Raw genomic sequence first — 12158 nt, forward strand, 5'->3', positions numbered from 1 at the left:
ATCTTCAGGCGTTTTTAGCAAGGAGGGCGTATGGGTGGCCAGCAGGCCATCCTGTTGCTTCCAGGCAGGAATCAGACTTCCAACCAGCTGAAATTCCCAGCCCACTCCTGCCTAGGCGCCTCTGAAATTCCACTGCCACCATCTCCTGGGTGACACCTCAGCTTCTAGGAAACAGACAAACGTAAAATGCCCCCTGCCACAAGTTAGGGGCACCAGCTGGAGGCCAGCACAGACAGCCGTGGGTGGTACCGGGCCACGGCGCTGGTGTCACTGGGTGCTGACTGCGTTCAGTGGGCTGGAGAGGGCGGGGGTGAGCGTCCACGGGAGCTCGGCTTCCCATCGCCTGTGCCTGCGCCGCCCTCCCCGTCGTCCCGGGCAGGCGGACTGCTTTGGGAGGCTGCTTCTCCAGTGCTCCCTGCACCGCGACGGCCAGCCCTTCTCCCTCTTCCTCTGCGACGTATCTTTGTGCCTCGTCTCGTACTGTCAAGTGCACGACACCCAGAGAATCTCAAAACCGTGACTTTCTTGAAGGGAAGGAGAAGTTACTGCTGCTCCCGCTCCTGCGCCTCCCCCTCCTGTCGTCACTGCACCACCGGGACAAGGCAGACCAAAGGTGCCAGGCGATGGGTTGTCACCCTTTCCCTTCTCAGCATGGAAACTACCGTTCCCGTCACCCCCTCTGACATGGGTGTGGGGTCAGGGTCGGCCCTGCATCACCAAGGTCAAGGGCTCCTTTCCTCGTGCAGCACCGAGTGGCAGGACGGGCCGTCGCTGTGGACCTCTGGGCAGCCTCCCGCCTCCCTTAGCTTCTTGCTTGCCCCCTAGCCCTCTGCAAGCAACTCATTTTCGGAATAGTCCCTCTGAATGCCTGCAGTGCTGGGTCTTCCCATCCGATGCTGGCAGAATAGTAAGCCAAATCTAGCTTAATTCCTATCAAACATCCCATAATCGCTTTCATGCCCTTCACCTCCCAGCCCGTCCTGAAGCTGGGACAAAGCCTAGGAAGGCACAGGGACGCCGGATGACTGAGGGGAACTCCAAGACCCCTTATTGTGACTCTCAACATTCCCACATTCACTGTCTTATGTTTAAGGAAGTTCCCTAAGCAGGAACGAACGTGACTCGGAGTTAAATGCACCTTAGTGACCAGTTTCCCCGGGCATTTTTACATTAAGGCATTTTGGCATTTCCAGACGCTGAAACATTTTGTCAGCTGTATTGATCACCTCTTCTAACAGCTTTGCATTATGTCTGTATCCAAAGAGGGACACAGGAAACGCCGCAGAGTTCTTGAAGGTGTGTTGTGATGGTTCCGAGTAAGAATCACGTCTAATGGCAGTGACAGGCATAATTTATTTATGAAGGCAGAAGTGAAATTCCACATGGACTGTAGATGGGGTCCTTTTGTACGATGCTGTGGAACTCTGCTACGTGTGATGTGGAGGAAGTTAGGGAGATTGACTTCTGCTTTCAAAACACTTGTTCAACGTTAATTCACAGAGTCACTCAGCATCTGTGTACAAATGTATGGTAAAGATGATTTTAAAAATCTTAATGATTCCTTAGATTTATATAAAGCTATGACTCTCTTTCAGGGCCAGCTTGACTTTTGTGCGTATAGAAACTGCAAATGTCAAGCTTGCCTTAAAAGGCAGGAATGCCTTAACATTCATACATGCACTTGCAAGACATGCACATGAAAACCATCTCGTGTGCACAGTACCCCTGAGCGTCAAGATACATGGAAATAGGGAGACAGAATATGGGACTTGGAAGGGTCTGCGTAAATAAAACAATAGGAAAGATGTTCCCTAAAGTGATCTTTTAAATGCTGTGGGATGTGCCAATCTTGTCACACGGAATGTTAATTGAGCATCAATTCGTAACTGGCCAAGAGGAAGATAAAAAAGCAATTAATAAGACGGCTGTATCTCAGACACTAACGATTACAGTTGAAGTGTGCTGTTCCTGGTTGATATTTTACCTGGCAGTCAGAACAGATATTATGCGCATTTCGTGGGCGAGAGAAGTGCGGACTCTCAGGTGAAGGGCCAGGTGCGCAGTAGTGCACACCTGGCCTAGAGCCGGGTGTCCTGGGTTCCTGCCGCCTGCTTCGGTGGGAGTGTCGTGCTCTTGTTCTTCTCCCACTGAGAATTAAGTACATTTACTTTTATTTCATAGTGGCTTCCATGTTGCTGAAACAGAACAACTGAGAAATAACATCTATATAATTAATCTCAACTAAGTCAGTTAAACTGTCATACTTCTTACCAAGGCTATGTACTGAATACTATGCTTTTTCCCCCAAAGAGTGGAATTTGTCATCTTCCCATCATTATATTATCTCATGATAAATCCATCTATGATAAAATGGCTTATCTCCAAAATTCTGCAGAGAATGTTGATGTTGATGGAATTCTAACACCTTCGTCTCTCTGTTCAAGGAGTGTGAAATGAACACACACACACACACGCACACAACCCTGGCAACAAGATGTTGCTGGGGTGCCCTTTCTTCTTCAGTTGGGTAAGTTGTGTCCTGTGAGCCTTAAATGTCTCCCCATTATCTCCCGACTAATGTCTTCCATGCTCAGCCAGTCTCTGCGGAGGCAGCACCGCCCCACGCACCCTCTCTCAGCTGTGGTCTCCCATCAGCTGGTGTCCCCAGCCAATCAGGGCCTCGTGTTGTTCTCCACATTTGCCATTTCCCACATCGGAGTCTTGGTGACTGCTGCCTCTCTGAGTGAAGTTTCCTCCCCACCACCTTCATCCTCATGGCCCTGCCCACACACTGAGTCCTCTGCGAAGCCTTCACTCCTTCACCGCACCAGCCAGAAGGGGCCTCTCTGTCCTAAGGTTGCATAGAGCACCTGCTTTGAGCCCCTTATCCCAGCGCTGCCGTTCTGCTCTGGACTGCTGTCCAGACTGTCCTTGCCTAGAATCCCCAAAGCGGGTGGGTTCTTCGGGTATAAGGGGCTCGGCCCACGAGCCAAAGCTGCCTTCAGTCCTCTAGTCACAGCTGCCATCAACTTTTTGAGAATCAGGGAAAGTGTGCCAATACCTACAATGTCTACTCCTTATTTGGCACCTATCGTGTGCCCGGAAAGTTGCTAAGGATTTTATGCACAGAATTTCTAATTTATTGACAGTCCTGCACGCTAGGTATTTTTATTCACGTGAAAATTCCCCGGTTTTGTTCAGGGCTTAGGAGCTGAGCTGAGAGTCAGATCTCACCTGTCCCTAACCCTAACCCTGTCTATCGCCGGTATAGTGACCCCAGGCTCAGGGACCCCTGGTCTCAGTGATTATCTGTTGAATGATGAATGAATGAGTGAATGCAGGAATGAGGTATTAAGAACATATTTACTGATTTTTGGTTTGGGATGGGTTCGGGAAGGACGGGCTACCACCTGGCGGGGTTCTCACCTTTGCACACCAGAAGCAGGACCTATGGGAGGTTGGAGGTTCTCAGAATATGATTGTGCTGAGATGAAATGCTTGTCTGTCCTGTTACCCTATGCAGCCTGTCATGAAAGCTAGAAGTGATGAGCATTTGCAGGAAACTGGTACAAAGTGCGCTGTTTGTGTGGGACTTGGTTTTTAGAGGCGGTAAAATTTGATAGCTTTCAGCGACTAATACTGGTCTCTGAATTTTGCGTGTGGCTGTGGTTTTGCAAACAGATCAGTGTTTGAAGGGCAGGGTGTGGCAGGCGGGATTGTGAACTGGCCCCAGGATGCCTGCCCTCTGGTGTGCACGCCCTGTGTACTCCCCACGCGTTGAGTGTGACCATGGTGAGGGTGCTCCTGTGGTACCACTAAGGATGTGGGGAAGGGTTAGGGATTTGGCAGATGTGATCACAGTCCCCAGACACTGAGTGGATTTGAGTTCATGGAAGGGAGGTGGGCCTGACTGACCTAACAGGTGAGCCCTATCAAGACGGTCCAGGACTCTCTTGAAGAAACTCTCATGCCGGCCTTGAAGGAACAAAGCACTTGGATGTACCCCTGAAGGGGACCACGTGGCAAGGACCTGGGGGTGGCTGCCGGTTGCTGACAGCCAGCAAAGAAATGGGGCTTCAGTCAGTTCCTGCAGTTGCAAGCAACTGAATTGTGTCAGGAACCCGAATGAACTTGAGAATGGATTGTTCCCTAGTCCAGCCTTAGAATGCTACCCAGCCGGCACCTTGACTTTATCCCGGGGAGACCCCCAGCAAAGGACCCAGGGAACCTGTGCCTGCACATCTCACAGATTAGAGGGTGTCGTGAGCAGGTGTTTTAATACACTAAGATGGTGATGATTTGTTGCACTGCATACAAGGTGACTGCACAGGGGAAACCACTGTATGAGGTTACGTCCGACATGTATCCCACACACAACATCAAAGCACACTGTAAGAACCACCTTGCTGCTTCTCACTGGTGACAAAGATCCGGACTTGCTTGACGCAGTTAAACAGAACACTGTGCTAAGAGCTGCCGGCCACGCTTGCAGTCCTCACTGGCCCCCCAGCCCATGTCTGTCTGCTCCCTGCACACCTGCCAACTCCTCATCCTGCTCACCCTGACTGCTGTTTATTTCACTGCTAGGAGAGCTCCTTACCAGCAGCTGCTGTGGACTGGTTTACCTTTCATCCTCACGGCAAGCCTCTACTGCACACAGAGACCCCTGGTTTTTCATTTACGTATGTTTTCCTTTAAGTTCCCAGAGCTCAAAAAATGCTTGAAAGAGTGGTGACTTGGGGCTGAGAGGACGGCAGACTCCTGTCCAAATCGCCGTCATTACCGAACCATGAAACACACCGCAGCCCCTATTGCCGTGACGGGGCTACCAAAGGGGCCCCTTTATTGTGACCAATTCCAAAACTTGAATTAGACAATGTCTGCAAGGATTGTTCCAGACAGGGCCGCCCGCCTAGAACCTGAAACCATTTTAGCATAAGAGCAAAGAGAACATGCCAGACTCTGTACGTACTGCACCTACATCCTCTAGCCTGTTGGGATCCCAGGGTCCTAACTGTGCCCCACGCTCACCAGATCTGGCCCCCACCCAGCAGGAAGGGCTCCCCACCCAGGTGGTTCTCCTAACAGACCGGCCTCATCTCATGGTGCTCAGCGTCACGGCCTTCGCCTCCCTGCCAGCCTGCAACATCAGTCAGACGATTCAGGGCCAGTCGCACCCTCCCGTGGGAATGCCCTCTCCCTCTCATTACTGCAAAGCCAGCCTCCAGGGCCCCTGCCGCTTCACTCTGCCCCCACGTGCCCCAGGGCGGCCCTGCGTGCCGGGCCTCCTCCTCCCCAGAATGTGACTCCACGTGGCTGGTCAGCTGCTGCCCGTCTCGTGTGTCCAGGGCCGAGTGTCCTGTGTTCATCCATCCGGCACTGTTGAGGCTGCCGAGGGATCCCTCCTTCTGCAGCAGGTGACTGGGCGGGAGGGGATGAGGACAGCCTCCCCCCGAGGCACAGCAGCTGCAGTGTGTACCATACGGGGCCCTGTCTCGAACCTCTGCTTGCAGGGGAAGGAACCGGCTCCCCACCCACACTTCTACACTCTGCTTTCCCGGATCCTGGCTCTGTGGGGAGTCCTGAAACCAAATGAGAAAGGGTTTCTGTTCTCAGAGGGCACAGCGGAGCCTACCGGTGGCTCACCTCTCAGACTCCGCAAGCTCTGAAAGAAGTAAACAAATCGTTCTGTTGGACACAGAGGCAGATCTAAGTGACCCACCATGGGGAGCAATTTGAGGAGGGCTTAGAGAGAATATTTAAGCTAAGCCGTGAAGGAGAAGTGGATGTTGGCAGAGGAGACAGGCATCTCAGGGAGAGATCCTTGTGACTGAAGCTGTGGGCGCGGCAAGCAGGACCAGGGGCAGAAGGAAGAGGGCGGTACAACACAGAGTCAGTTAGGAGGTGCGGAGAGCCAGCTAGGAGGCACACATGCTGACCGGACGCTGGGAAAGTGTTGGGGTGCAATGCGGAGCCAGTCAGTCCTGCGTCTTCATGATGTGGGAAAGCACAGGGCATTTGCATCTCTCAGCTGACGGGCTCAGAGATTTTTTTGAGCACATAGATCTGCAAATAGCTCGAGGGGTGTATCTGACCTTTTCCTGTAAGTGATGCACACATGTGGCAAGTGTATTTTTAAAAATACTAACTTGCTACTTAGACGTCTCCTGCATATCTCCATGTGCATGTACATAGTCACCCAGTTGGAGGCCAAATGTTTAGGGTACAGAACATCCTTCCAAATTCATGTCAGAGCACAATTGCTCTCAGCCACTTTCTCTTCATTTTCATCAGTTAAATTTTAGTTTTCCTCAAAAATAAACTTTGTACCATGAAAGTATTAAGATTGATTTAGAAAAAAAATTCAGCCCACATGGTTTCTGACAATTTCAACTTAATCTAAAGTGATAAATGGAACAGGTTTTTCTGTCAACCTGTTGTCCTAACTAAATCCTTGGGGAATCTTTTGCTTGTTATCTGCTGCACAAATATTTCATGTTTTAATGTGAGGAAGGTCAAGGAAGTCACGAAGGGGACACAATGAACCCCCCTTCCCCACTCTACCATATGGAAGCATCGTAATGTGTACATTAGTGCTGTGTGCATTTTAACAATTTGAGAGAAAACTTAGCCTGTATGCAAATAAGATTTCATTCCTAGAGTATCGTCCCACCTGTTGGTCCTCAGATTCCTGCAGATGTTCCTTTAGGAATAAATCAGATCCGTGAACACTTTAGGTATCACTAGGAAAAATGTGTCACCCTATACAGTGTGCTGCTGAAAGTGGTATCCTGGCCACATCTGTCATGTCATCTCTGTAAGGACTCCTTGTGCTAAAGGAATCATTACAATTCAGAGAGGGGGACACAAAACTCCAATTGTCCTATTTTTCCCCAGTGCTGATTGATAAATGTTTAACTGAGTTTATCAAGTTCTAGCAATTAAGGAAATGATTATTTTTAAGTAAGAAACAGGGACAAAAAGGTGGTTCTTTGTGGCAGTGTTATTTCTAAAGTAAGAAGATGAGAGCCCTTCTAGCCTCAGGTCCCTTTGTGTTTGGTGACGTGTCTTCACTAAGTTTGCAGCTCCGGGTCTACGGGAGGCCTCGCTGCTGGGACCCATGGACTAACGCGCTTCTCTAGCATGTCACGGCCACGCCGGCTCAGGTCTCGGTATTGATGAGTGAAGGGGTGGCTGATTTAAGTAGACCACACTGGGGAAAACAGGAATAAAACTCAACTCTGAAAGAGGTTGAAATCATTTTTCTCTTTTTTGAATTATTAAAAGGCTGAGACGTTAAAGACATCGAGGATCATGCATAATGCAATTCAAAGAACGCTCCTCCAGAGCAACATGAAATGTCTGTCAGTGAGCCGGCAGGCAGGCGAGGCCGTGTGTGCAGAAATGCTGCGGAAGCCGAAGCGCACATTACCCTGCCCCATGAGCTTGTTGTTACTCAGATCATAAAACTGCAACTTCATTTCCTGTCTCAACAGATTCCCTCTATTATGATGGTTAAACATTGTACAGGTGTAAAAAGACTGTAACGTGATCTTTAATGGATCAACTGTGTGGCTCTGGGAGATGCTCTTCATTTCAGAATGTAAGAAGCCTCGTTGTTTATATTCATTAGCTTAATTTAGCTCCTTTTCTCTGAAAAATAAAAGGTGCCCTTGAGAGTTAGTGGGTGTAACAGGCACGCAGTGCCTCTTAAACCAGAAGAAAGAGGCAGGAAAGGAGAAAATGAGAAATGCAAATGAGGCCAGGTGATGCTACAAACATGCATTGCTTGTCAGATTTTAATGAACTAAACTGTTTTTGAGATGGGCTCCGGCCCATCAGTAAGACCAGCAGGACCATCAATGGCAAACACCAGGTATCTGATCCTTCGGACTTTGGGAAACCGACTCTCTCCAAGTGGGGATGATACCACTGACGATATCAATGGTCTCCCAAGAATTCGGACCGGGTCTTGACTCTCTCAAATGCTAAACTTCCTAGGAACGCCATCCTGTTTTGTGAGCCTTTCATTCCACTCTTCCATTCAGTCCCTTCCCTTCCCAGCAGTTTGCCCCGGTTCTGGCCGCCTGCTGTCTGGCTGCTTCTCCGTGGGCTTTCTCTCCCTGCGCATCCCACTTTCCACGCTGCGTTTTCAGAAGCCCATCTCCCTGGCTCCCTGCCTCTGAGCCTCAGGCCTTCTCCCTTCCACCTTCATCCTTTCCTCTTGGCGGCGTGTTCTCCACAGTGCTTCTCGTTTCTGCCATCAGTTTCACTCTGCTTCCCGTTTCCCGATGAACCGTCCCCTCGACGCCTCCTCAGCTGGGGCCCCCCCATCTTCTCCATGCTTTACATCATAAAGGGGGCCTGTCTTCTTGGCACGTTCCCCATCCTCCCAGGTGAGGAGCCCTTTGCACACTCTTGATCCAGCCCTTCTCCGTGCTAGGATCCCCGCCTGAAAGCAGCAGGTCTGTTTGCCCATGCCTGGGACTCTTGTGTCTGGGGCCAAGCACCAGGGCTACTGTATTTTCTTATACAGAATCCTCAGACACTCCAAACAAGCACAGGCATCCTTCCCCTACTCCTGAGGGGGAGAGAGAGAGAGAGAGAGAGAGGGAAAGGGGGAGAATGAATGAGAATGAAAGATCATCAGACCCACCAGCACCTTTGCTTTGGACTTCCTGCCCCCAGAGCTGAGAGAAACGTCTGTTGTGGAAGCCGCCCAGTCCGTGGTGTTCGGTGCAACAGGCCAAGCTCGCCCAATAGGCACCTCAGACCCCCAGCTAGTGCCCTGGCAACACAGGCTGCAGTTTCATGACTCACTGTCCGTCCCAGGAAAACAGTGGCGTTTCCAGTCCTCCTGTTGGAGACTCTAAGCTGAAATCACTTCTGGTCTTACTTCTCTTTAGAATATTCTAAAGACCCAGTGCATATGTCGTCAAATTACTCATGGCCCGAGGGGAAACAATAGGAATTGCTTTATATTGTCAGGGACACGCATCCTACGCTTGGAGGTTTGCTAAGTTGTGTTTGGTGTTTGGAAGTTTAGTTTTTGGGTTTTTTTTTTGTTTTTTTTTGTTTTGCCACATATGAATAAGAATGGTAAACACTGAGTGCTACCATAGGCAGTAACAAAACAATTTATGTGAGAATATTTGCCACATTTTCCAATTCTTCATTAAAGTTGCTGTAAACACAGAAAATTCTCTGTAGCTGGCTCTGTTGTCATGATTAAAGAGAAAAAGCTTTGGGCCCGGTGCTGGAGGCAGACTGCCTTCAGTGGAAACAACTTGTTGAAACAAAATGAAATTCACATTTAAAAAAAACACATATACGTTAATTATTTGGTTTTCTGCTTGATGAAACGTTGCAGAAAGGGGACTGGTGTTTGAGCCTCATATTTTTTTAAATTAATTTTAATACCAGTTGAAAGTGCCATCAAAGGAGGTCTAGCTTTTTCCAAGCAGAACCATACTTTATTCCTAATCCGTTTCAATCCACTCCAACCAATTAAACCTGGCGAGAGATGAGGCCAGCTCATTAGTCATTAAACAGCACAGCCCATGGAATCTAAAATTTAATGAATCTTACCTCTGTGATAGGCTGCCAACCTCTAAATCACATTTTAATTCGTAAACACTCATCATGTGTTGTAGACTCGCATATGTGTCCTTGAACGTGATTGACAGAATTTTAAATCTGACTCAAAATACAAACTTAACAATTTTCCTATTATGTTTAGAACAGTAAGAGTGAACCCCCAAATCCATTAGAATTTAATAATTCTGGCCCTCTCTAAAATTACAGGACAATATCCTTGAGTTTTCTTTTAGTCAAATCGGAGTGAAACACAACTTAGTGTAATGTTTTGTTTTTTGAAGGTTAGCTCAACTATGGGTAGGTTAAGAAAATAGCTATTTCTCACCATTACAGAGAGGATTTGGTTCTTAATAGCAAACCAAATATTCAAAGCTGTTTTTACAACCTCAGCAAGCTTCTGAAGGGCTTCAAGAGGAGAGCTGTCCTGGATGGAGAAAGGTCCCAGCCAACCTTCCGGGGCTGCCGCCTCGCGCCGTGTGAATGCAAAAGATTTCCAACTCCAGCCAACTGGTTGTGAAGTGCGCTTGAAGTCTAACGTGGCTCACTGCTGAGTACAAAGCATCAAATGGGATCGGCCAGGCAATGCAAATGCAATGTTGAAACAAAACGCTTAGTGGAACTCTCTCAGGTACTAGCATCTTAGATGTTAGAAAAAGAAAAGGCCATCTCTTCTGATGAATCTCCTGTTTGCAAATTAGCCATCGCAGATACTTTTCAAAGGTGTTCCTCTGTCCTTTCTGGAAACCTGACTGGGGAGGTGACTAAACTGTGTTTTTGACAATATTCAACTTAATTCAACAAATAAAGGTTGCTCCTGCTCTGGGTGAAAACATGTGTGGCAACGGATTATCTTTTGAGGTGTTTCCAGGTGTCTTTGGGCCTCATTGCCCTGTTACTAGAGAGTACTAAACAGTTACAGTAATTGCTTCACCTGGCATGGTGGCCTTGTCCACGACAACGCAATGTCCCCAGAAGAAATTGCCTTGAACCATAGTCATTCATGGCTGCACGAGTTGCAAATTGGTGCACGTGAAGCAGATGCCTGGTGCTGGCCCCATTCTCCCTTCTGCTCACACTTCAGCTCTTGGGGTCCGTCTTTGGGTGGGTGGCACAAAGCAGAAAAATGAGATGGAGAAGGTACAAGATCTGCCTCCAGCAGGCACAGGGGCAGGAGGGAAGAGCCCTGCTCAGGCCCCGCAGAGAAAGGGCGACAGGAGCATGTCCCGACGCTACGGCCATGAGCTATGTCGTCTGGGAGAACCTGATTCGTGGGTCTAGCATTTGCTGCTTGGGTTCTGGGCCAACGTGCGTAAGCACACTGCATTTCCATGCCCTCCCTGGGGAACCAGGACAATCCTAACGACCTCATAAGCTAAAGGCATTCGTTCGTGCACAAGGTTGGGGCTTTACAAAGGGTGTGGGTTTGCCCTGAGCCTGGCTGGCTGTCTCATGACTTCTCTGCTCTGGAAGTCCATGTAAAAAAGGGGGAGGTCAATGTCCTTAATGCGGTGGGCCTGAATAAATCATGCATGTAAAATAGTTAGCATGATGACTCTTTAAATTAATAATATATTTGATATGTCATTCAAATAAAAATTATTTCTGAAGGGCCATAAGGAAAAATTGAATAAAGGGTGATGGACTTCAGAGGGGCCCTCAATTTACTCTACCAATATCCCATAGGGAATGTAGCAAATAAAAAACCATGGATTAAGAGGCGCTACCAGTTTTAACCAATGGAAAAGTGGGAATGGGCATGATGGAAAGCCGCTGTACCTGTTATATGCTCAACTGTAAAAAATGCCCCTCATATTTATTTTAGTAACTGGTGAAAGGAAAAGAATCACTTTCCATTCGTTTAGGCCGTGCTGATGAAGTGTCCGCTGTGTGCTTGGATCTGTGCTGGGACGGGGGTACCGTCCGTTGTCGGGGATCACTCACGTTCAGCCTTGTAGGGCGGGAACCGGCCGCACCTCTCCAGGATGCCCCAGTGCAGACGCTCCTCTGCCCTCTTTGCCAGGCCCCTCCTGCCCAGGTGGAGATGCTGATGAGGGGAGGTCACAGTGACGGTAGGGCAGCCAGCCTGGGAATCTTCTCTCCAGGGACAGTCTGCCCACCGCTCCCTCCGTGGTCACACTTCTTATCCAGGGCCCTGAGGACATTGGGGGACAGCTGGTATGTGCTGGATGGCTGTGCCGAGCATTGTAGGGTTCCAGAGCACCCCTGGATGCCGGCCGCACTCCCTCCTGTGACAGCCAGGAAGGCCTCTGGAAGTTGCCCTGTGTCTTCTGGGGGACAACCCGCCCCAGGGGAGGACCCTGGTGTGGAAATGGGGCGCTGAGAACGTCCTCACATGCACCAAGGGAGGTGTTGGAGCACAGAGGGGTGTGGGTGGGGAGGACGGCGGGTGAGTGGGCAGCCGGAAGGCAGCTGGCCTCTCAGTCTTTCTTCCTGTCTTCCTGCTCTGGGCTTGGATTTTTCATGTCTTTGCACAGTGAACAAAGTGGGCGAGGCCGCTCTGGGGCAGGATGAGAGTCTTCGTCGGCGTCTGTCTTGGCCAA

General features: G+C 49.4%; 1 long non-coding RNA gene across 1 annotated transcript in view; it reads left to right on the top strand.

Moving 5' to 3' along the window:
- The window catches only part of LOC130681968 (uncharacterized), a 330223-nt gene that overhangs the window by 148958 nt on the left and 169107 nt on the right, over positions 1–12158 (top strand). The gene's annotated exons all lie outside the window — the stretch shown is intronic.

This window comes from Manis pentadactyla, chromosome X (assembly GCF_030020395.1).
Source record: "Manis pentadactyla isolate mManPen7 chromosome X, mManPen7.hap1, whole genome shotgun sequence".
In the NCBI taxonomy this organism is placed as follows: Eukaryota; Metazoa; Chordata; class Mammalia; order Pholidota; family Manidae; genus Manis; species Manis pentadactyla.